Below are 27393 nucleotides of genomic sequence, written 5' to 3' on the forward strand. Positions count from 1 at the left end.
TCCCTTGCAAAGAAATGCCTTGCAACACAAACGAAGTATTCTTGAATTTTTTAACGGAAGGGCAAATTAGTGCATCACGATTAAAAACAGCACTGAACTTGATTTGTTACAAGAGATTTTTCCCTTGCGGAAAACAAGCTATAATGTGATGAACTTAACAATTTTGAACAGAAAAAAACAGGGAACAGAAGAAGGGCTCAGCATAAACATGCATTTTAGGTTCAGGTAGGTTCAGGTTCATCTATTTTTCCATCATAGATAATCACACTGAATACATAACTATACCTGGCACAGAGACACGTTTGTAGTTATAACTGTAACAGACTGAGTTGTCATTGCCAAATTCTCTGAAGATTTAAAAAAAATGCCATTGAAACGGTGTCATTCGTATTGGTACGACCAACCGATTGCAGGCTACAGGACTTAACGAATCTTAACAAAAGAGGCTGCAAAAGCGGGGGGTTTGGGGTGCGACAGCCCCCCAACTGTACCTCCTAATCCCTGTACGTTTTAAGGTTCGAACTTGTGACTCAGCCTGTTTAACTCTTTAGAAAACATAGTTTTTTTCAAATAATATCTGCACATTTTTGTACGGTTTGTTACTTATTCTTGCTTGACTAACTTTTAGCTGATCGTGTTAGGATTTAAAGTAAGAGGGCTACGGCCCCCCAAAGCCCCCGCATTTGAAGATTCTTTTTTTAAGGCTTTCGATTCCTGAACACTCCAATCGAGTGCACAGTAAAAGTTTATTTTCTCAAATTTTCTTCGAGCAGGCGGGTATACGGCATGTTATCAAAGCAGTGGAAACTTACCTGTAAGCTGAAGGCCGACTGTGATATTCTTCTGGAGACGCCTGTTGAGCCAAAGGATTTAATAGATTGGATTTAAAAAAAGAAACTGAGTTTCTTTTTAAACTTTAAATTTAAGAGATACTACTTTAAATTCAATATATACAAAATTTACTCTGACAGGGAATCGAACCCGGGTCTTCCGCATGACAGACAGGAATAGTGAACACTGTACTATTAGAGACTCGTGTTAAATTATTTTTAGTTTCTGCAATCTATTTCAGACGCAAGCAAATACAAAGTAAGATTTTCGTTTTTCGACAAAAAAACTTCTGGGAAGGAGCTGGAATTTTTGGAAGCTTGCAGTCGGTCTTGTCAGGTTAAGAGGCTTATTTTGATCTAATTTAATAATGAAATACTATGCTTTTAGGAATTTCAAAAATTAACATGGACTCTTACAGAAAAACGAGGTTTTTCGTAAATGTAAACTCAGGGGATAATTTTTTCGGTCTGAAAATATCAAAAGGGTCTAACAGGTCGAATTGCGCCTCGAACGAGTCCTCATTCAGCCGGATCCGGTGCCAACTGTGGCCTGTAGGCGTGTCAGATAAAAAAAAAAAAAACTTGATGAACATTAAGTGGCTATATTTGGTTTTTGGAAAACAGGGAAGGAGTGATCGGATTGAGCTGCAATTTGACGATAGGCTCCCAGGCCCTAGGAAAGCTTATCCTATAAATTTCAGCCCGATTGGACAACGTTAAAGGGGGGCTTTGGTGGGACGGTAGGAGCTTCCTGCCCACTTTCCCCCGTGAAGATAAAGTCGGAGGGGGTGAAATTTTGCTTGTTTCTTAGTTTGAGCTTAGGCTACAAAATATAATCACCGCCGTCTCTCTGCGACTGCTAGGACCGGAAATCGCTTAACATTGTGGCGGGTCGCCTCTTTAAAGAGGCACAAGTGTGCCTCCTTGATAGTGCAGGTTGTTCCAATAGAGGAAAAAGAGGGTATCTCGTTTGAATATTTATATTTGCGTTAATATGAAGAACAGAAATAAATGGAAGGCTCGATAATAAAGTGAAAATAGTTCCAATTTGTTTAGACATGAACAGCGTCTAAATAAATAGCCTATGCTGACGTGTCTTTGTACAGGTTCAAGTTAGGTCCACCTAACATGGAACCTCGTTTTTGCAAATGATTTTGACTCGATTTAATTTAAAAATTGATCCTCTGGATTTTCAGCTAGTGACAAATAGGGGTGACTTCAAGTGCCCCCCTGTCGTAAGTTGTAATAATTTCAGGGGTCGCAGGGGCACCAAATTCTAACAAGGGAGTCGAATTTTCGCTGGTTCTCCCCAAACATTAATTCTTTAGCCACCCCTATTGACAGATGCTTTTGTTTTTAAACTATTTGTTATTGATTGTAAACTAATTACGACTTGGCTAGTATTTAAACCAAAGGCTAGCTAGGGGGAAAATGCACCTGTGCTCTTTCGGAAAAGGTAGTTTTTCTATCCTTTGTCCAAGTCTTAATAAATGCGAAAAAACACTTCTAGTACGTATTTTTAGTGAAAGTAAAAGCTGTCCCGTCCTCAACGCCTCGCTCTTTACGCTAAAGTTTGACTCTGTCTCACAACTTTATTTTTTTAAACAGTAAAAAACTTTAGCGTAAAGAGCGAGGCGTTGAGGGGACAGCCCCTTTCATATACGGAATAATTTCTGTTCTGTTACTTTTAGTTTAAAAAACTTTTTTTTTTAATTTATTCAAATGGATCAGGAAATTTGGCTTGTGTCAAAGAGTGTCTGTTTTATCATGATGTTATTGGTGGATATAGGGGTTTAGAAAGAGGAAAGGGCGACTGTCTAGAATTTTGGCTATCATTTTTTAATCGAAATATTCTTTCTCTAGTGTTTTGATGACTTCCTTGAAAGATTTGTAGTATACAAAAGTAAACTACAGCCAAGTCAAGGGGGGTGTCATTGTACCCATGAATTACCGCTGAAATAAGTCCATATAGGTTCAGTTTCCTTAAACAATATTTATGTTTATAGAATAAACAAAATATATTATTTGTTCGAGAGTATATTAATGTTGTCTCATTCCTAAGATTCCTCATTATGTTCGTTTAAGATCTGAAACATCAATAGAATATGTTCGGAATGTGTCTTACAGGTCTCATTGGCCCTTCACTACCTGTCTCTATTGATGCTCTACAGTCTTATTTTGAAAATAAACTTTTTACTCCTCATCTTCTTATTTCCCCAAATCATCTGAAAAAATTTCAAGTTCATAAAACCTTACTCTGTATGAAGCAAATGAGGAATAGTATTGGCAAACTTTGTTAAACTTTGGAAAGAGCTAAAATATTTTTGTCTTAGCTGCTGTGAGTGAATCGCTGGTATAAAAGAGACTTCTTTCCTCCAGATTGATCATCCCATTATACACGTTTGGCTTAAGACCTATGACCAAACATGGCTGCCCGCTTTATGCTGAGAATCAAAACTCTTAATTTCAGAAGACCCAGAGTAGGACTAATTGGCGCTGATAGGCTAAAGCCATCGTGAAAGACCAACTTCTACCTTCAAAGACTTAACTAACTGCCACCAAGCTGACATGACAAACTCTTTGGCATACAATTTGTTCTGTTTGTCTGAAAGAGAACGCCAAGGAAAGGGTACTAGTAAAACAGCCTTGTTCTGTGCTGCACATCCATCTGGAGCCGTTTCCCTGACAGGGTTGCCACCATGGTCAGTTCCTAAAGTGCTACAATTGCCCAAATTTGTGTTCTATACAGCGATTTTTGCCGATATAGTCAAAAAATTGACTTAATAGTGCCACAGTGCTACACTTAATGAAATAGTGTTAAAATAGCACTTTCGTGCTACAGGTGGCAACCTTGGTTTGGCCACTATGTTACACATTGTTACATTTTTTAATACTGTTCTAAAATTGTAGCTATTTACCTGTAGTTATTCACCTGTGGTCTCAAATGCATCGTATACCCTGCCAACTTAAATAAATCGGTAGACGTAGCCTCTTTCGCATTAAAGATGATGCTGAAGATATGGAACGCATTGCTTGGCTTCTACCCCCTCAAATTGGTTCAGTTTCATCCCCGCTATAGACAATTGAAAGTTAATCCACTTTGTGCTCTTCCCTGGGTTCCATTCCGAAAGTCGTCTGTTATTTATAATGGAATTGATATTCGTTTAGGTCATCGTATCTTGTTTCATATTCCAGCATTTCCCATCTGGTAGTCAACGTCAACTGTTTGAAGTTGTCGAAAAAAGTACTCGCTATCGTCTTTTCAGAATGATATTGTCGATAGCATTGGTGTTAAATTAGGGGGGGTGAGGAGGGGTCAAAGCCGCATCTGAAACACTACTTGGAAAGTTAACCTAACAAAAAAAGCTATTTGCAGTACATAAATACTTACTTTAGGTAGATTGAATTCCGATAACCATATTTAAATCGGTACCAACTTGTCACCTATAAAATCAATGGGGAACTCAGTTCATTCTGTTGATGTTTAGTTTTTAGACCTAATATCAAGATCTCGGTAGCTTTTTGTGCAGAACTATCCTCATTATTTTTCCATGGATGGAGTCCTCCAACACTTTAAGAAAAGTCCTTCTCCCTATAGTCGTGAATGTGGGGATCCTTCTCTGTAATGTTCCTCTTAGAGAAACGCGGAAATTTTCCAAAAATCCGGATGTTGGCGCATATAAATTAATATTGAAACACCATTTTACTGACTCGACAAGACAGAGGTGGGAGGGGGACAGAATCCCCGAGGCTCGAACTTCTCAGGGATCTGTGACGAGGTCCGATAGTTTTTTTTTGCGGATTGGCACGTATGAAGTGTCATTTTGTGGAGAAAGGCGCTAATGATCAGATTGCTTTGGATATTGGTCCACACTGAAGGTACATCGACAAGGACATATAACCGAATGGGGCTTCAGATGTATAATACTGTGTAGACTCACGACAGAAAGCTCATGGTTGGGTGCAACGTTTCGAATCCTGGGTTGATATTCGACTCCTTGTCTAAGTGTATGATGCCATTATGTTTGACGCGATTTCGAAAGGCCTAACCTGCCATTTTGAATAACATCTTTATTATCCCCAGTTCTCAACAGCTTAATTGGTAATATTGGATTTCAAGCCATATAGCTCTCAAGTCTATTGCAATAAAATTTGAAGCATATTGTCCTGTTTTATAATAGCAGTCTCAGACGTTAATTTATGTCTTTATTGCTGAATTTTAAGTCCTCTGGGGGTTCAGAGATTGCCGGATTTTCGTAAATTCAAGTAAAGATTTGTTTAAATTGTCTTTTATCTATTAGTGCATTTAACTTTAAGAAAAGATGGATGTCGCTTATAAAAGTAGGGAATATAATGAAATAGGTCATATTATGGTGTTAAAATCCTGATATAATAATCCATAATAATAAACCATATATAGTATTGAAATAAAACCAGATACAAAGCTGTCTTTGCGAGGCTCTTCCCACAGCAAGTTTCCTGGACCATTGTGGCCAGGCCCCCATTTCTGAGCCATGCACCGTTTAATTTTCAATATTTTAAGTTTTTTCGGATATTATTACTACGCGATCATTTTCCCTAAAATGAGAAAACTTTTTGGGACAACGAAAGGAAACCGAGGCAATCACAGCCTCGGGTTTATTCGTTATAATACATTTTCTTGCTTTGTTATGCTTAGCAAGTGTAGTCCCAGAACTTACTTACAATTTTTCCAGTGATGGCGTATGGGTTCGAGTTTCGCTTGGCTACTCAAGACTTACATCAAGTCTTATCTGCGTTCAAATCGAGTCGTGACTCGATTATCGATGGTCGATAAACGATAGTGATCGACCATTGCTCTAATCGAATACGATCATCCGTTTTTTATGCAATAGGCTATTATGGTCTCATAGCTTTGCCCTAAGATACCCACGAGGAAGTAGGTCAGTGCTCAGAAAATTGTTTCAGTAAGGCAATAACGTCCTCAGTCCTTCTTTTTTTAAATATTCTTATCACGTATTTTAGCCAAGGCTAGGTTAGTGTTCGGTTAGTGATCCAATATCTTGCTCATAGCTGTCAGTGTCGGCTTAGACCATTGTACAAAGATAAAATAGCTTTGCCCTAAGATAATAGACCATTGTATAAAGATAATTAACAGTAGGTTCACCGCAGACGATTTCTGGCTCTTCATTTTCGGTGCGTACAAACAGCTCCTCCCACATACTCTTTCATTAGCGGGTTACTAATATTAGTATGTGTCAGCGGTCCAATTACCCTGGAACACGTATTTTGGCAGAAACTTTCTCAAAATGCCTTTCAAATCAACTCGAAACTTCGAAACCTACTTGTAATTCCTAAAAACATAAAATAATAACATTGCACTTCTAATTACCGATCTTCATATATGTATTGGAATATATTAGTTAAAATTAGTTTCTTTAAAATTTAGTGTTCCAGCGTTGAAGCCAGGTTTCGCGTTCAAGAGAAATCTGACTTGTCTACCCGTGAAAAGGTCTAATGGCGTTTATGTTTTTAAGTTCTCCAGAGCATTTGCATCTCGGTACGGGTTTTTATAATGGTTGAGATAGAAGACGATCATGCTGTCTATTATTTATATAGTGTGGCATAGACGTACTAACAGTTTATAGTCCGGTTATTTACACGGGACTCTCAGGCTGAGTTAATTTTCAGTCCAGCTAAAGGGTGTCTAAAAAAGTACTCCGGATTTGAACCTACTATAAATCGAATTTAAAATTCTTTCCATGACTATACTTCGCAAACATTAACCTGGAAAAACAAATGTACAGTATCAAGACATAACCCCAATGATCAGTGATGACAAAGCATGAAAAAATAATGTTGCCAACAACAACAAATAAAAATAACGGGGTTTTCGAATCCGGCGTTCTTTTTGAGACACCCTTTAGTTTGCATTTAATTTTTAATTAGACTCCTTGAAAAGATACTGATTTATCTTTTGATTTAAAGCTTTTTGGTTCTTGATTTTTTACAATGTCAAACAAAAGGATTCAGTGATATCATCCAAAAGCCATTATATTAAACACGGCTTTTCTACTTGAACAATTTGATCCTCGGTTCCTATAGGATAATTTTATTGTTATTTAGTTTTTAAGATGTTGAACTACTTTTTCCGCCGTTGGAAACTAATTTCACACATGGATTGTTTTGCGCTCATGAAACGGCATTGAGCTTTTTTTCTATCATTGGCTATGGCGAATGAGCTATACAATTTACCAATCATGACAAAATCACCGTGTATCCGCTGCGTGTATTTTTTTTTTCTTTTCCTTTTCTGTAATCGAAGACCAAATCGCTGGATATGATTGATGCTGGACCCTTTATGGATAGATGATGATGGATGTATTTTCTATATTTCTTTGTTTTGCCTTTTTTTTTCTCGCTTGCTTTTGTAGTCGATTTATGCTTCGAAATATTGAAGCTGATGATATCTCAGTTCGTTTTTCGCAAAACAAAAAAAAACAGGCCTCTAGAATGTTGAGCAAGTCTTTAGCCTTAGGTCTATGATTAAGTGAGGAAAGCTTCCGCAAGGAAAATATTGCACGTGAGATTTTGGGAAGGATGTGTAGAACATCGAGACTTGCTGCCTGAAAATTTACTTTTCGTGCCTACCCCCCCCCCCCTACCTTGCTTGGAAAACGCTTTCATATCCCTCAAGGTAGGATCTGTGTAGTAAATGTATGGAGAGAATTGTGATATTTCGGTTTGGAGTGACGTGCCTGAATAGCTCCCTGTTTACTTGCTTATTTCTAGGCTTTGCAGATTCAAAAAATATCAGATACGGAGCCTAATATACTGAAATTATAGAAACTTGGAGAAACAACTTTGAAGGTAAAGGGGAGTGAGGCTCCACTGGGTAGCATCTCACTTCCATGTTGGGTATTCACGTGTTTGTTAATTTTTCCTGTTGCTAAAATCCGAGAGAGCTTAGCCCATCCGAGAGAAGAAAACACTGAAATAGACCTAAAATCGGGTTTGACGGTCTTAGCTGCAAGAGTTGTTAACAGCTGCTTGTTTCTTTTTCATGAAATGTTTATCAAAAGCTCGATTAAAAAATAAAAACAAAACAATCGAACTACTGCTAGCTTTTTTGAGGCTTAATCCTTGTAGACGATAGCAAAGGTGCACGGGGGGGGGGGTTCAGTGTCGCCCTGAACTCCTTAGATTTTCGTATTTTCGGGCACTTCTTAGTCAAATCATCACATGAATTTGGATTTTTTTTTGCTATTGTCCCCTCAAAAAATACTACGGTCTTGGATAGAGGATCAAATTTTCTTCCTTTTTAGATCCTGTCTTCTGTAAGATCGCCTGATTTAAGAAATGCAACATTGTTGTTTCCCGAGTTCAGCTTAATACAATAGCTATCTCTTCAGTATAGCCTTTTAGGCTTTTTTGAAATTATGTCTCCAAAGTTTCGAAAGAGGTTTTCAAGTTTGATGAACATTGTATCTGTCAATGGACTATCTCATAATACAACAGGCACAAGGGATGAAGTTCTATTGTCCTCATTTATTTGATTCCTGTGGAGCATCGTCTTATGTTCTAAACTGGGATGAGAAAAAAAGTTGGAGAAGCTACAAATTGTTAAAAAAGACGGTCGTATACAAGAGAATATTCATAAATTCAAAGGCGATATAGGGTAGGTATCTGACAGGGTCTCCGAAACAATTTTTCGTTTGTATTCAAGGTTGTCATGTGAAAATTTGTGTGCCTTTTCCAACTTTTTGGACTTCTGGAAGACACGTGACGAACAGCCTCAATAGACCTACAAGATTATTTTTCTGAAACTTTTAGGCTATCGGCACTATGTTGTGTTCGTTTTTAGACCAAAGCTAACACTGGCTGTAAATAATGACTAATCTGTTGCTAAAACACACACAAAAAGTGAATAACTCACGTAACAACTATTTTATATATGAAAATAAAATAATAAGTTTTCAAATTCGGATGCGAACAATCGGTACTCTTGCATTATGCGGGCCTTTCGGGTTAACCGTTATAGAGTAGGCAATGATAAAATCCGTTTTTGAAGTGTTAACCGCTATAGAGCAGGCAATGATAGCGTGGTTTTCATTGTGTATGCGATATTAAACTGTGTTTTCTTAGGATTTAGGGGGGGAGGGAGGTACCTAGGTTAGGTTATGTATTTAATATATGCTATGCTTTACTTTTTTGGGGGTGCCCCTGTATTGGACTAGGATAAATGATTTTATGCAGCTACTAAACCCATACAGGGTATTCCATTATCTAATCTGCATTATCTTATCTAAGTTTGGACGTGGATGATTAATTGATATTGATACTTGAAAACATTAGAAGTGTAAAACCGATATGATCCCGCCACGGGCAGATACAACTATTGCACAAAATTTGGTCAGTGACTCATGTTACACGACCCAACCATGAATCTGGACTGCGGTGAACCATAACTTCACCATTAATCACTAAATCTCTTCAGGCAGCGTTTTGTAACAAAACAGATTATTTTCTATTGTGAGGTAAACACTTGGTGAAAAAATCTTATTTCCTTTTATTTTTATTAGCGGTACCGGTACTGTAGCTATAGGCTAGTTTCTAAAAATTTTAAGCTTATTTTATGTTTCTGAGATGTTGTATTTGCTGATTTGATATAGCCTATTATATATTGATTTCGCATTTCGTTTTAAAGTATAAATTATTTGGACTGGTAAAAGAAAGACTGTGCAGACTAGATTAAGATTAATCATCTAAAGAATTGGATTTTCAAGCAGAATTTAGGTTAGATTCGAGACTCGACTGTAAACCCGGAGAATTATGTTCCGTTGATTGGTGGTAAGTTTGAAAAAGGTTCTTTTTGGCGAGTGAAGTGTTATATTCTCCCGAATATTATGCGATTTTGCACCTTGTCTGTTTTTGGTTTTAAATGGGCAGGAGGGGTGACGCCTCCTCCTCTACATCTGTGGGCAACTTTGCTCTCAGACATTACTATCCTTTAGCTGTCCAAAATTGAAAGATGATGTGCTACTTTTGTCACGGATTTAACAAAATACATGAAAAAAACGAAAGAATAATTGGAAGATTGTAGTGAAAATGAAAAAAAAAATTATCAGAGGTAATCATAATTAAGGAGAGCCTTCCTAACTAAGGAAAATTACATGCAAACCATTTGTAAACATTGGAAAGAGTTTTAAAAATCATATTTTTTTTTGTCCCAAACATAATATACTGCTATTTTCCATTCAGCTTCTAATCTTTAGCTTCAGGCTCAAATCCTGAATTTTTTGTTTCACATATTTTGTTTTGATGTTGAATGGCTTGTTTCCAGCGGGTCCAGGAGACTCGCAAAGAGTAAAGTCTTGTTTTATCTTTAGAAGCTTGTGTCTTCGTAATTTCCTTAATCGGAATTAAAACTTTTACAGGCAATAAAAATGTGCATCTCTGAGACAAAACTGGTGACTTTCTTGTCAATGTGATTTATTATTGGTAAAATTTGTCTGGTAAATTTAAGTTCCTTGTTTATCTACATTGTGGTGGCAGGTCTAATTTTATGTCTTGTAAAGTTTACTGTTAGCTTTGAATGGCTGAATTGTTGCTAGTTTTCTTTTTGAATTGATGATATAAATTGCAGAATGTAAAAGTCCACTGAGCTGAGTGGAGTGACTTCTATTCTGGTATTATCTATAGTCGACTCGTCATGCCATATGCGCAAAACAGGCTGTTTTACGAATATCACTGGTATGGACATGGTCCCCTGTGATATATACATGTTCAGTAAGTAAAACTAATGCTTTACTGAAAACTGAACTTAAAATGTATCGATTTCATGGCTGGTAAAAGACAATTAAATGCTTCAGAAATTAGTCTTTTATTCTCTGGAGGCTACTCAAGGATTTTTTCTGCTCATATTCCATTTTTATTGGGTCTGATTTTGTGTTTTCAGTAGGCCTATAGCGCTATTTATTTCAGAATTCTGAAATCAAGAACCAGTTTATTTGTAACATTTTTTTAAAATATGTTGCATAAACTGCGAGACAGTAATTTTTTCCCGTTTTCAGTTTAAACTTACACTCGTTACTTTCATAAAAAGAACTTAGTTTTTTAAAATCAATTTTGTTCTTTTTTAGGTTTTTAAACAACAACAAAACTAAAAACTTCAACATGATTTTTTGTTAAAATAGATCGTTAAATTAGGGTTTTACTTCGCATCTTTCTTAAACTCCCCCTTATAGTATCTGTAATTTTGTCACAGAGTCCGTGGGGTATATTACCCTTGGCGTCTATGAAAAGTGCGTCTAAGTAGATAAAAATTTCTACTATTTATGAAATGTTGTATTGTATGAAATATATACAGATATTAGAAACCTGAAGGACAGGGGAGTCGTTGGGTTGGGGGGCAGGGGGGGGGGGGTCCCCACTAATAATGTGGAGAAAAAATATATATACCATGCCCCTTGACTATCCGGATATGGACCCCTCTTGCCCCCACCCTCCCATAAAAATGCTGGAGATTCGTCGCTGCTAAAGGACATTACAGAATTTAATATATGTGGTTAATATAATTTACGAAAATTCGTGTTACTAGTATTGCAAATTTTCTGCCATAATGCTGCAAATATATTTTGAACTTCATATAAGAAAATATTCTTTCATTATTTTGGCTCCCTCGACTTCAAAGTTCATATGCAGGATAATTCCAGTTCCCCAGCATAAAAAAAAACAAAAAAAAAAAAAAAACAAGAAAACTACTTTTTTGCATGGAAGCACTGAAGTACCTCCTTGTTTTTCTTCTTTTTTTGTTTCGTCGGTTGTGGGGTGCTAGGTAGTGGATACCTGTTTAAAAAATGTTTTATCCTAACCGAGACTTGAACATAGCTGACAATGGCCAGAATGAAGAAGACCTTAAAAGAAATCCTGTAAAAAACTGTTTGGTTTTTAAATAGTTTTTTTTTCTGTTCCCAGTCGCTCGCTCATTACGTGCTATAAATTTATGACAATAAGATAGCCTTGAACTCAGAAGTCCTATCATCAGTGGATGTCCCATTTTTATGGACTAAGTTTTGGCCAGTTTGAATTGATGCTAGTGCATTTTTAAAATTGGTATATTTCTGTAATCGTATTCTAATAATCTAGCCAGCATAAAAATATGCATTTCTGTATAAAATTATGAGATTTCTGTATAAAATTATGAGATAATTCAGACTGATTTATTGCAAATACCCATAACAAATGAAAGGCAACTAAGAAAAATATTATAATATATTGGAAAAATTAGTTTCTAACACCCTGTTTCTACTGTATTATATTCCCTCAAAATCTGGGAATAAGATATGCAGCCAAATAAAATCTTACTCTCGAGAGAGGAAGAGGCTTAGAATCTTCTGTCCACTCCCAAATTTCTGAAGATTGTGGCTTATATCAAAAGTGCGACGATGAAGGCCCAACTCGAGTCTTTGCTAGCCTCAGCAGAACTGTTCATGAGTTTCACCCAACTGTTCTAGAAAGAAGAGCCTATCATTCATGTTCTGCACTCAAAGATCAAAAGACTAGTTGTGACGCTTTGCGGACGGGTCTTTGCTCCAGATTTCGTGACCGAGACGGAAAATTTCTCACCAGAAATGTTGAACCTTGCTGAAAAATTTGCAGAAAATCCCATAGTTTCAGAAAATGTGGAACGAGCTTTCGGTGAGAAAGCAACACTGAAAGACAAGGCCATTTTCTATGTCAATGTGCGAAAACATTTTATTGCGGGTATTCTCCATATTTTGAACAAATGTCCTTTGGAAAAGGATGATTTTCTAGAGGCTTTATGCTGTTTGAGTCCGATCAACATGAAGGATTCAAGAAGCACGCAGACATAGCGGTTGTGGCACGCGAGATTGCGATTGGAGTAAGCTCAGACGTCGCCCAGGCTGAGTGGCTACTTTTGCGACCGGAAACTGGACCCCGTGAGGACATTACTCGGATCGACCATTTTTGGAGGTATTATTTTGAACTGGTGAATGAGCGCAGGGACAGCAAGTACCCGGAACTAACCAAGCTTATCAAAGCGGTGCTGACGTTGTCTTATGGCAGCGCAGATGTTGAGCGTGGGTTCTCGCGTTGTGGTAGGATTCTCGGTGAAGACCAGGCCTTGATGTCTGAACGCGTTCTGGATGCGAGACTCATGGTATATGCCACATTGAGGCTTTATGGAGGAAAACCAGAACGGTTTGTTATTACAAAAGAGCTGTTGGATCTTGCTCGTTCCGCACGGTCTCGGTAAAAACACGGTCTCGGTCTCGGTATATCTGGATGAAAAGAAAAAAGAAGGGCTATACGAGAAGGAAAAAGTAGCTTTCGAAGAGGACAGCAAGCGGAAGTTGCACGAGATCCGCGACAAAAAGAGAGAAATAGAAGACCTGTAAAGCAAAAGGAAAAAACTTAGAGCATCAGAGCAAGAAAAGAGAACAGTAGCAGATACTCTACTTCAGGAAGCGACCGGCAGAATGAAGAAGGCTGCCGAGTCCAAGAGTTCCATAGACATTGCCTTAGCTGTTTCTTTCCTCGAAGGAGCTGTGAAGTCCAGAACAAGTGAAAGAGAGTAGATGGTGGAATCTGCGAGAATGGAGCAGTCTCTTGCAAAGAGAAAAACTGACATCATATCAAAATTGATGCCCAAGAAGCAGCATGAGTGATTCCAAATGTTTTACCTGTATCAGTCAATCGTTGGCACAGTATGTGTATCTGATTTTTTTTTGTTTTTTCTATTTGTACAGTTTGTATTTGAAATAAATAAAAAAGTAAATAAATGCAAAAACTCGGGAAATGACGAATTTATGTGACCAGGCATCTCACGCCATCTACCACAGATCTGGTCCTGAGGACTCCCGAATCCTATATTTGGCCTATATTTGGGCCCGGGAAATCCTATAAAAATAGGACAGAGCCTATAATTTGAAACGAACCGACCAGTCCGAACCCTGATATATATATATATATATATATATATATATATATATATATATATATACCTACACGTAAAAATATACCTACAACGTAGATTTCAACTGTGCCTAAGCTAATTTTCTTCTGATACTGATGGATATGAACCGGCTATGGTCTGATCTGTAGATTCAAATTATCGAGTGTGTCCTGAATAATCCATAAGTACCGAAAGTTCTTTGAACCAGAGGAAGGAGAATGAAAAACAATACGAGAACTTAAGAATAAAATTGACAAAAAGATGAGAGGCTTATTTAGGGTAAAATGGAAAAGAATGGTTCTATTTGAATCAGCCAAATTGAAGATGAGATATTTAGTGGCTTGTCCAAGGGTCCATTCAGCAAAGATTTTTTTCTTAAAATCCACTGTGTTTTCTTTTTTCCTTTTAGCATTTGAAGTGATTTACACATAGCCACGTGAAACGGCAGCTACCTATTGCAAATGAAACCAGTTATCACTCGGCTTATTCGTTAGTGTTCAACATCATGCAGTATCGTTCAAATATGACAGGGGTGTAATAAAAGGGTTTTATTGTAGCCTACCCACTGTCCAATTTAGGTGTAAGGCCCATAAATCTATCTTTATTTTGAATGGCATAGCTTTTCGCATCCTTTGACAAATGGCTAATTTCCTTCAAAACCCGGGTCTCGCTAGAATGGTCAGAGTGTGTATGTCTGTGTATCTGATCTTATATGGCTCCCCTGTATGGACGAGCCGCCACGATGCTAGAATATTAGGCATTTTTTTTTTCTATCTTTATCTTTTCTATCACTATGTCAAATTGTATATTTTTATTCTGTGTAAAAATAATTTTATGCCAGTTTGAGCATTTACATCCCAATTATATAAAAAAAGTACAGGCTAGTTTTTGATTTATAATTGAACGCAACCACTAAAGATACGATAAATCGGGGGAAATAGAAATATGCTCAACATCTTGTTTGGGGAAGGTTTATTCATACATTGATTGGCATGCCCATGCATTTTTTTAAGGGGGGGGGGGCTAAAGTAAAAAACTCATTTCAGGTCACTTCTCCAAATTTGCTTGGACCAAAGGCAGATCGAATGAAGCTATTTAATAATTTTTCACTCTCAGATGGTAAATTTAGTTGTTTATTTTGTTCGTAGTAAAATGGAATTTTTTCTTCGTTGTAAAATCGGTAATTTCGGTGTATGTTCAAACAGTTCGTGGTAACGAACTGTAAGTAAGGAGCGACCCAGCTCAATGGTAACCGAAACTCTAGAAAACGGTTTTTTGATGCCAATACATACATCAAAAGAACCAAATTTCAATGCTGAATTCAAATATATAACTTTCATCAAGTTTAGTCCAACCTATCAAAAGTTACGCGCCTGAGAAAATTTGCTTGATTTTCGAAAAAAGGGGGAAAAACCCCTTAAAAGTTATATAACCTTAATGAAAGTCACACCATCATATTCAGAGTATCAGAGAACCCTACTGTAGAGGTTTCAAGCTCCTATCTACAAAAATGTGGAATTTTGCATTTTTTGCCAGAAGAAAGATCACGGATGCGTGTTTATTTGTTTTTGTTGTTTTTTTTCGAGGGGTGATCGTACCGACCCAGTGGTCCTAGAATATCGCGCGAGGACTCATTGGATCGGAAATTAAAAGTTCTAGTGCCCTGTTTAAGTGACCAAAAAAATGGAGGTCAACTAGGCCCCCTCCCACGCTCATTTTTTTCCCAAAGTCACTTGATCAAAATGTTGTGATAGCCATTTTGTTTAGCATGGTCTAAAATATGATAAATATACCCTTTTGCAAGCCTTAATTCTCCAAAGTCCCCGGGGGGATGGCTAAAAATTATGAACTTTACCCAATATTATCGTATGGCGTAGGTTATTTGGAAGTCTACAGACGTTTTCAGGGGGGATTTTTCTCTGGTAGAAGTGGGGTGGGTGGGTTGGGGGTTATTTGGGAGGATATTTCCATGAAGGAAGTTTTCATGGGGGAAGGGACATTGCTATGAAGGAAGCTCCGGATTTCCCAGCATTATTTTAAAAAAAGAAACAAGTTTTCCAACTGAAAATAAGGAATAACATCATAACTTAAAACGAACACAAAATATTACGTGTATGATTGGGTTCACCCCCTAGTCAGTACCTCACTCTTTAAGCCAAAGATTTTTTAGTACTTTCAAAAGAGCTATTTATTCTAGATAACGGCCTTTGTGATTAAGCGGTCATTTTTAAAGAATTGGAACAAAATTCGAACTTTAGCTTAAAGAGCGAGATATATATATACGTATTAAAAATATATGTATTAAAAATATACGTATTAAAAATATATGAATATAGAAGTTCGTTACGTAAGTTAATTCGTAAGTTACGTATATTTATTACTAATAAAAACGTTTGTAAATAAAATTAAACAAGTTTCGAGAAAGCTATTTAAACAAATAAAAGTAAAATTAGTTCTCAAATTGTGTTTTAATTATTCATGTACGATGAGCCAAAATTAAAAGCTATATTAATTCAAAAATGTTCAAAAATTAAATAAGAAAAACATCTTTTTTCAACTGAAATTAAGGAAAGATGTTAAAACTTACAACGAACAGAAATTATTCCGTATGTGAAAGGGTCTGTCCCCTCCTCAACGCCTCGCTCTTTACGCTAAAGTTTGACTTTCTCACAACTTATTTTTTTAAACAATAAAAAACTCAGTATCAGTATTTGTCAGCAATCTCAACCTTGGGCTTGTGGTTTTGTGGTTATATATATTATAAGAAATGAAGGTTCGCTCTTTACTAGAGTACGGTGACAGCTGCAACCTAGTAAAGAGTGAACCATGGTCTATAGCAACCAAAACTTTAAAAATGCTATTTGAAAATAACTTTCTAGTGAGAAAAAATTGCCATTTGTAGTTGATTCAGGAATGCTAACTATTTTTAATCTTGGTAGTAAAAGCTTATTACGAAAACAAACGTTTGGGATTTCAAAAATTAGCCTGAAGCCCCTCGAAGGTGGATTTAGATTGAAATGTAAAATTTACCTTCGAAAGCATTATGGCTGAAAACCTTATATAGGAGAATTACAGCTTCACCCCCCCCCCCCCTTGAACGATAACGAAGATCACTTTTTTGCATTGGAAGTACTGATATGTCTCCTTTTTTCCAGGGATGATCGCATCGCAACGGTCTTCGTAGAATGTTAGGACAGGGCTCTGTGAATAGTAATTGCCTTATTTAGTGCCCTTTTAATGTAAAAAGAGATCATACCGCAGCAAAATAGTTTTTCTGTCAATTTGTGTCACTAAACACCAAATCCAAGAGAATCAAAATTCTAAGATAGCCAATCGATTTTCTATGGTTCAAAACTCCCCCCTCCCATAACATGACAAGCCACAACAGAATGGTGTTTTCTGCCATTTTGTGCCACAAAGTATAGTTAAAAACAATATTTAGCTGTAATTATTAGCATTTTATAATTTTGTAGGTTTGAATCTTTTCTTCTAGGTTTAGCAGGCTACTGCCAGATCACAGAGGTGTTTAGTGACTTAATTGAAAGCTTATGCCTCTTATAAATTTTTCTTCACAACTCCTTCGTAAAGTGCCATATAGCTGCTGTCCTATGGTCTTTACGGGGCCATTTCTGGCGTAGAAAGCCTGGGAAACATAGCGAGGATGCTATCAAAATTTCCATGGTCGAGCATCCTTGACCAAAAGTATACAGTTCTCCGTCTCGTATAGTTCCTGTCCCATCTCCCTTAGTAAGTCAAAACTAAAAAAAACGCGCTTTAGAAAAAAACTATCTTAAACAGTAAAATGTCATTTATTTACTTCTATTTTTATGAAAATAGAGTAATTTTTTTTAAAGTGCAAATTCTTTAAGATTGTGACGGTGAGATACCTCACAGATTCTTAAGTGAAAAAGATGCACATATCTTGTACGAAAATTTAAACTGCCAGAAATAAAGCCTCTAATTAATGCCCTTAAAAAAATCTTGTTATTCTTTGGTTTCATCTGCGAATTTGAACAAAATCTTATGTAAGGTTTGTTGTTTTTATAAAAAAAAAAACAAGCAAAAATTAATTAAAACAGCAAAGCTCTTCTTATGGAAGTAGAAGAGCAAAATTGAAACTTAAGAACGAACAAAAGTTATTGCTTCGCTGATTACGCAAGATATATTTAAATAGCTCAAATAAACTGACTCAGCTCGTTTGAATTTTGTAGAGTTGTAATCGCATACTAAAAGTCATCGATATTGTTGTAAGTGGGGGAAAGACTCTAAAGAAGTAATAGATCCTGACTTGATTACATCCCCCCTTCACTTTACTTTACTGCACCCTTTCATCCTCTGCAGTCCTAGAAATAACGACCCAAAACCGCCTCTCTCTTCCAGTTATGAAGACAATTGAGGTACTACAATTCGAGTGTTTTTCGTTTCTGAATTTTAACATTCTTGATTGTTTTACTATTTAAAAATAGGGCTTAAAATATCCGAACAAAAAAGATATTGCAAGTGAAATTGTAAAAGAAGAGGTCTTGATCTTTGAAATATGTCTTACTTTTGAGTGGTTCAGGATTTAAACTGTTTTCTTATAGTCAGCCAGAACATCATGGAATAAATTAAGTCCTAGATGAACATCGTTAATTGCAACCAATTAGCGCCGCATTGGGGGGGGGGGAGAGAAAGAGTAATATAACAGATTTGAGATATCGTTCAGAGACGACGAATACACTTTTGCTGCTGTAGCAAATTCTTTGACAAAAAACATTTTTTGGGGGGTTGTTTCAGTAGTTACCTTTTTGTATTCAGTGACAACCCTGACCAGTTTGCCTTTTAAGCAACATAGTAGCAAAAATGTTCTAGATACTCCCTTTTAGGGTCAAAGAAATGTTCGTAGAAAGGCCCAGGAAATAACCGTATAAGTGAATGCTATATAAACCTTAGTTGAATAGCATCTGCAAGTTAAAAATGAATTATAACCATAATGAGTCGTCAGTTGGAATGATACCAACTATACCTACGCTAAAGGGAGAAGAGTGATATGTTTGTTTTTTTTCATATTTTACTTAATATGTTTCTGTTCAATATTTTACTTAAAATATCTTAAACCTTTTTTTATATTGAAAACTTGGATGCTAAACTGCATGACAATCTATTGCTATTATGGATCAAAATCTTTGTTTATCATTTAGTGAGTTAGTGACTTAGTTTAGATTTTTGTTCGGTACTTTCCCATTCCCATTATATGGGCATTTCTAAAAAGCCAAGTTTAGTTAATGCTAATGAAATAAAATAAAATATGATGAATATATAATAGTTTATAAACATTTTTGGGCTATATATTTGCATATTAGGGGGGGGGGATAAAGCATAGCATATATATTGAATACGTAACCTAACCTAGGTACCTTTCCCCTCTAAACCCCAAAAAACAACAGTTTAAATATCGTAGCCTATACGCAATAAAAACCAGGCTATCATTATATTACTCTATAGCGGTTAACCCGTCAAAAACAGGACTTTCGTGACTGGTTTCCTTATAAATGCCCATATAATGGGAAAGTACCTTTTGTTCAAATACTTATCTTCCATCGAAAAAAGAGCATTATTATACGATTTTTATACACCAGGAAGACGCTTACGTGGGGAGCGCTACCATCCAGTAGTCTGGTGATTTTGTCAATGGTTATCATAATTTTAATATAGCTCGCCTTTTATTACTTTTCAGGCTGGTCTTCTCCCTTCCCCATAAATTAGAGCATAAGCTGCCAAGGCGTAGGCTATCCAGGCTTTTTGTTTGGGAGGCTTCTTTTTTCGGGGGGGGATACAAAAAAACAAAGATGCTTCAAAAATTTGCTAATATGTATTTTTGTTACTCTTTCATGAGTTGGACAACAGTTTTTTTTGGGGGAAGGGGATCAAACCCGGTGCCCCTCCTCCTAGATACAGCCTTGCTAAGCAGCTTATAGTGGGCAAATATATTAAGAGTAAGGATTTTGATTCTTAGTAACAATATAAATGTATTCATTTGCAGTTAAAAAGAGGTTTTGTAGAAGTGGACAATAAACTTTAGAGACAACACATAAAGCATTTTAGACTTGGTTAAATCAGAATAGTTGTTGTAGAACTGTGTTCAAGAAGTGTAGTCGCTTTTTTTGATTGGATCTCAATATTCTCAATAGCTTTTAGTGGTTTATCTTGCCACCCACAGACAAGAACTCCATATCATTTTGCAGAGAACTCGTATCTATCCTTTAAACGCCCAATATACAACATTGATATCAGTATGAGAGAAAAAGCTGTGACTGTAAAGATTTTTTTTTTGTTTTTGTTTAAGATTAGTCAGGCGGAAAGATCACGAGTGAGTTTTGGTTGACTTAATTTAAAAACGGCCTTTTTTCGGATAAGCTGGTACACGCAATTTATTCCAGAATCGTGTGAACTTCATCCCTGACCAATTTCTGTCATTAAATTTTGAAAGCTAAATTTTCATGGCAAACGGAATTATCATGCCACCCATGATAGCTTGAAACACTGGATTTCTGGAGGTGCAATTCTCATTAGCTAAATTAAGCAGAAAGGTAGCGGTTAGGTGATGTAGATAATTTATAATTACGATCGAATCATTTTTAAACTCGATTTTGGGGAGGTGGAATGTCAATTCTCCTAACCCAGTGGTTCTCAAACTGTGGTACGCATACCCCTGGGGGTTACGCAAAATTTTTTGGGGGGTACGCAGCCGGCCAGAAAAAAAAAATCGACCCTCTAACTCTAGGACTGGCAATTTTATTTATATTTTAGCTAAAGTTTACTTAGTACCGGTAACTGAGAAGGGGTGCCTAAAATGTTTTTTGGGTAAAAAAGGCTACAGTGTCTAAATAAGTTTGAGAACCATTGCCCTAACCTATGGATGCAACTCGATGTTCCATATTATACTTTATTTTCCACAGTAAATTAAGTTACACAAAGGAGGAATATGAGAAATATTAACGTTTTTGGAAGAAATGGTGCCCCTCTCCACCGGAGGTTCGAAATTATTACAGTACGTCGTTCAGGAAGGGCAAAATTTTCATCAGTTTGCTTCCTTCCTTATGATTTTTTGGCTCTTGAATCCTAGACTGTTACGAGGCTAGTTAAGGACATAAAAAAAAATACAAATATTGTTCCTAGAATTCGTCTGAAAACTTGTAATACCGCGGCTGTTTACAGCAGAATTACCACCTCATCGTTTATGCCCTGATCGTTTGAACCAGGGCCGTATCCAGGATTTTTGTTCAGGGGGGGTTTTTACTAATTTTTTACTTTTTGGGGGGGGGGGGGTTACTAAGTGTTGACTCAGTTTTCGACTAATTTTACTGATTTTTACCTAGGTTTTACTAATTTTCGACTTATTTTCGAGTCGGTCAAAAATTTCGGGGGGGGAGGGGGTTCAAACCGGGTAACCCCCCCTCTGGATACGGCCTTGGTTTGAACAAGTCTTGTTAAAAACGAATCCTCTACTTTCTTAAAGTGTCTTGGTTAGGATTTTAGTTTATGTATTAACGTTATTTCCCGAAGATCCTTTGAAATATTAAATAAAAATAAAGTATTTAAAACCAAAAATCAGAAAATGACGTTAAAAAAAAAAAGAAAACAGAAATTATCTTATTACACTGTGTAAGAAGTGCTGCCGATGCCGTTAACCCTTTTCATTATCAATGGAGCATATTGTGACTTAAAGGCAAGACTTTCTATCGAAATCCTCTATTGTATGAGCTTTCATTCTCAAAGCATTGAGAAAAAAAAGAAGTTTAGTATTAGCGTAAGAGAAGGGAACTGAGAAGGCCCTTGTAATGTAAATCATCAGTGTCCGTTCCAAATTTAATGTCAGTTTTGAATTCTAATTGGAAGTAGTTTTGTGTTATTTCCGTGAATTTTCAAGATTATATAAACCTGATGGTGGCTATGCCCCCTTGTCCCCAGCTTGTTATTCTAAATTTCAACTGTTTGAATCATTGCTTCTTGAATGAAAGTGTCCATTTGGGTGTTTTTCCTTTACGAAAGGATTATACGAAATATAAAGAGGCTACGAAATCCCGCCATAAATCCTGCAAGTTACGCTAAATTTCTCAGAAAATGAGCTTCTGGCACCCCGTCCCTAAACCAAAATATCGATTCATCTTTCCCATCTAATAGTTAGTACGCAACTATGCAAGGTTTCACAAATGAATCAATCTTCAAGTGAATCAATTCAGCAATATGATGCTTAGTAAATAACAATAATTGTTTATAATTCAAGTATAAGGTTTGGGACGAATGTGCCACTGCGCGACAATACGGTCTTTAGAACTGGGAGGTCGTACAGATAGCTTCTTGATGGTTCTAAACACTGATGGAACCAGGGGGATCGCCCCCCCCCCCAAGATTTTTCTGGCGCCCTCTCCCTGTTTATTTATTTTTTAACTCTTTTTGATAGAATAAATTTGTCAATTTGGTCAATTATTGGCACCTTTGTCACATCTCCCCCCCCAATATTTTGCTCATTGGCGCCCATGTCACATTGCCTCCCCCTCCCCCAAGACTGCTTTAGATCCGCCCCTGGTCCTAGACCGATTGGCTATCTCATGATTTTTATGGATATTGACATAATGACACACTTTTTACTTGGTTCATTATTTGTCAAAATCAAAAGAGTTTGACCATGTCGTATCGTTTGGTGAACATGTTATGATTTTGGATGGCCAAGCTTTATGTACGGAATAAACTGTTTCCTGATGTTTCAATTAGACAGACGACGCTCGGAAAATGTGTCTCATACTAAGAAAATATACAATTAGTTACAATGCCAGGTGCTTACCATTATAATTAAAGACATTTGAGCTTGCCTTCTTCAACGTTTTTAATTACACTTTCCAACTAATTTAAGTTTCCGTTGCAACCGGTCAACATCGAAAGGCACGATACTCACCTGTTCCCTTCCTCATCCTCGAGGGTTTCAAGCGATTTGAGACGTAATGGGGCGTACGCCATATTTCACGGGTGTTAAAAGGGTTCTAGATAAATGATGGGGGACCAGATGGTGAACCGCCTCACACATTATTTCTTGTGTTCTCAGCTGGATTTCACTTAAAGCCCAGCTTTAGGTACAAAATTGTTTCATCTTCTATCGTTAATGCTTCGCGATTTATCTCAGGTATCTACTTAAAAATTCGTATATATCGTTACATGTTTATAGGGGCCAATTTATTTGGTACATATAATCGAATTAGTAAATTGAAGTTTGAGTAGAATGGTCCAGTTTGTCAATTGTAGAGGCAGGAACAGCTTTTAATTCTAGGCTTATAAAAGACACAATATTTAAAATTGCGAGGACTATCCTGAACATATCTGAGAATGTTCGCCAAGGTCTTATCCAGTATTTCTTTTCGGAGAGGGGGGGGGGGGCTAACTGCAGGCCCAACTGTATGATATGACTATTTCTGACGCATATGCATAATTAAAAACAAACGATTTGCTGTGCAATCTGCCTGATTTCTATAAACTCCCCCTCCTCTTTCCCATATACGTAAATATTTTCAACAGCTCTTCATACATTTTCTTAAATTGACTCAAGTTAGAAAAAATAATAGCTTTTCCAGATGGTGGTGTAAAGGGGGAAGATGGGGGTTGAAGGTGATGCGTATAGGGATGAAGAAACTTGGTGTTGATTCCTTGCTAAATATTGTACCGCGTTTCTCTGCATTTTTGGTGAAGTTCACCTTTGTTGTTTAAAATCACTCTCCAAATAAGTGTCCGTGGCCTTTTACTTCTTAGATTTGCCAGTTGCAACTAGAAGCAGTTATTACTAGAAGCACGAGAAATGATGCAGTAAATTGCATGCACTGGAATAAGGAAATCCCCTACAGAAAAAAGCGTGTTGTGGCTCTAGTTCCTACCTAGAATGGCGATTTAGTGTGGGGGACTAGACTATGTAAAATAACTCGATTAGCCATTTCCTTGTCAAAAATGTGTATTCTTACATGAGGTTCATTTGGATTGGGGAGGGGAGAACTTGTTTGGGGAAACTTCCCAGGTACAGTTTTGTTCAAAATTTGTATCTAAAGGGAAACCTTTTAGTGCGTGGAATTGTTCTTTATTCGGTCCATATGGTTTCTAAGCTTTAAATAAAAAAGAATATCTTTTATCTAATGGTCTATAAAAAATCCCAAAGGAAAATACAAGTTCTATTGATATGTTAAAGAAGGTTTTAAATTGGCTTCATAATACCAGATATCCAACAGGAATCCTAAATGGACTGACAAAATTAAGCCTATTAAAATGAAACATCAGGAAAAGTTAAGGCACCTTGATATGTGGATAATTACAGGAGCGAGAAACCCAGAATGAATTCTAATGAGTTGAATTTGGGGTGTTTTCCTGTCGGGTTTGCTTTTCAACAAGTTACTCTAATTGCCAGGTCTGGCTTTATTTTGTCATTTGTATGGTATTATGGCTGATCTTCCTTTTCATGTCATGGGTTTCTGGCAATCTTACAAACCTTCTAATTAAATGTCAACCGCATGTAAGGGGCTGCAGTTGTATGTTGTGATAAACTTAAGTATAAGGTATGTTCTTTATATAATACAACTATATTCTGTAGTTGTATATCAGAGACTCAACTTAGCCGTTCAAAATCAAAACCTACCCTAATAAAAAACATGATTTGAGTTAGATGCACCATATACGGTTATCTCCAATACGCCTGGGAAATCGCCAAATTTCCCTCCTTTGATTTGTTCTTATTCAGAACACAGGATTTGCAGTTGTTTCCCCAGAAACAAAGCAATTTAAAAATTTATTTCGCAATTTATCCAGGATTCTTGTTCAGGGGGGGGGGGTACACAAAAAAGTTCACAAAATTGCTTATAGCCTATGCATGTTCGTTATGTTTTTATGATTCGGAAAATAATTTCGTGGGGGGGGGGGTCAATCCTTGCACCCCACCCCCCACTGGATACGACCTTGCGGTTGGTAGTCTGTTTTGTTTTAGGGGGGGCCAGATTTTGTGGGAAATTTTGGAGCCAATTTGCATTCTATTGGGGATATGTATACATAAATCTAACCATTGGAGGTGGGAGATCTTAGTTTTTCTGCTTGGTCAAAACACGTAAAAAGTGCGTTTTTAAGGTACATACATTTTTTTCAAGATTATCCTGAGCCTATATTACTGGCATTACCCTATCTCTCCTCCTGTGTGCAGGTATACTAAACGATCATCCTTGGCCAACACACAGCGTATGTTTTTCAACGTTTTTAAGTTTCTTTGCACCCTGAATGTATAGTTAACGACGATGGAAATATCCAAACCCCTAGATGTCTCTTTTTCGATTTATTCAAATTAAGAATTCGGTGTGCCTTCTTATAACCTTGTACAATAGGTTCCTACAGAGCATTAACTCACTAAGCAGATAAGCAGGGGGGAAAGTTCCTTGGGCTTGAAAATAGCATAGTGCATGGGTACATCTTTAATTAACGTCATGTGCGAAGAACCAATAGCCTACCCTGAAATGAAGGGGAATATCGCCCCATTGTAATGTTCTGTTGGTTGTTTTTGCTTTATTGAAAACTTTCTATAACACAATGCTTGGCTGGTAATTAGAAATTTTTCATCAGTAAAAACAAATAGAAGAATTTTTGCGTTAGAAGAAAAACTCTAACCACAAATAGCCAATTGAATGATGCGGGTGAAGTGTGGATTAAGGGGTTCGATGTTCCTCCTGATAAATTTTTTTTGGTACTCTTGCATTATATGGGCCTTTCTAAAAAGTCTGGTTTGGTTAATGCTAATGAAATAAAATAAAATAGGATGAATATATAATAGTTTAGAAACAAATTTGGGCTATATATTTGCACATTAGGGGTGGGGGTGGGGGGTAAAGCATAGCATATATTAAATACGTAACCTAACCTAGGTACCTCCCTCCCCCCGCCTAAACCCCCAAAAACAACAGTTTAAATATCGTATACGCAATAAAAACCACGCTATCATTGTATTACTCTGTAGTGGTTAAACCGTCCAAAACGGGTTTTTCGTGACTGGTTTCCTTGTAAAGGCCCATATAATGCAAGAGTACCATTTTTCTTTGTGAATTATAGTGTCCCTTTCTACTTATAGGCTAGTTATAAAAAAAAAAAAAAAAAAAAAAAAAAAAAAAAAACATGGAACTTTAACAAACTTTTCGAAGAAACGGTAACCGGTATTAAAACCCCAATCGAGCAAAATAATGCTAAATAATAAAGTCAAAATTATAACGAAGTGAAAATACAATGAATGAAAATTAAATCAAAAATGACTTTCGAAGTGATGAAAAACTACCCTCCAATAATTTTAACCATTAAAATGCACACTAAAACTTTCAATTTGTGATCAAATGATTCCCTTTCTAAGGAGTTAAATTAGGCTAAGGGCCAAAGCTTCTATCACCATCCATTCTATATGCAGTAACCGAAAAAAAATAATAATAATACATAGGTGACACATCGCTAATTACTTGGTCAGCCCAACTGCACTGATTTTGAATCTGGCTCTGAAAGGCTATTACACTTTCTATCAATTTATACAAAAATTAATGGGAATTATTGGTGAAGTATTAAATCTTTTCTAGGGAGATTCCTAGCCCCCCCCCCCCCCTTAAATACTTGCTTGTGTTTCAACTAAAAATGCCAACGTTCCACGATATCCAGAGTTGTAGCCTGGATAATCAATTTTTTTAAATAGCATGAAAGTATCTATCTATTTTTCTAGTCCTTAGAACCAAACTGTGTTTTCTCGGTTCTAGATTTAATTGTTATATACTTACTCAGTTTTAATGCCTAGTTTGTCGTTAAATTCTTGATTAAACAGATTTGGTTAAATTTAAGTGAGCCAGAAATGAAGTTAAAAGAGACTAAAAACATAGTTTTCATAAAAATAGCGTCCAAATCGGTAAAGGTGACCACAAAACATTCAAAAATAGGGGGGGGGGGCAAGTCCCTATGCACTTTTCAAGGGGATGGTAAAGGCTTAGAAACGGAAAATTTTTTTTTCCATAAAAATGACATATTTTCTAAAAATTTACAAAATATTGGTTTCGTGAACTTTTGGTCTTCTAAGAGAAGGGGAAATCTCGGGTCACCCCTCTCCCTGCTTACAGGTGCAGTACAGGTTTCACTTCTGACAATATCGTTCTATTGTCTGCAACAATTAAAGTACCAATGACATCAAAATAAATAGTTTTTGTTCCCTGGACCTTTCATGAGTATTCATTCCCAAAAACCATGATTTTCTTCCATTTTTCTTCCGGTAGTTTTGAAATTATAAAGTTTTATGGCAGTATCACATTCTTGTCAGTGTTGCGGTGTTGAACCATGAAAATCAATAAGTAAAACTAATTCGTTAAATTTGAAAACACTTTTTGTTTGTTAAATTAAACATTAACAATCTGTTGATTCCATATGAGAACAATAAATTCAAAGGGAAGCTAAACCGTCGTTAGCCTTTGCGTCCCATGTGTTTTTAGCTCATTTTCTGCTGATTTAACACCCTATTTTTCTCTATTTTTTTAATTTTGTGCTCGGTACTATCTGAAGCTTTACTGTCATCTGTGCTTTAAAATAAAA

General features: G+C 36.6%; 1 protein-coding gene across 1 annotated transcript in view; it reads left to right on the forward strand.

The window, feature by feature from the left end:
• The window catches only part of LOC148950425 (uncharacterized), an 81535-nt gene that overhangs the window by 13730 nt on the left and 40412 nt on the right, over positions 1-27393 (forward strand). The gene's annotated exons all lie outside the window — the stretch shown is intronic.

Source organism: Artemia sp. Qi Xiang Cuo, chromosome 7 (genome assembly GCF_049724085.1).
Source record: "Artemia sp. Qi Xiang Cuo chromosome 7, ASM4972408v1, whole genome shotgun sequence".
NCBI classification, from domain to species: Eukaryota; Metazoa; Arthropoda; class Branchiopoda; order Anostraca; family Artemiidae; genus Artemia; species Artemia sp. Qi Xiang Cuo.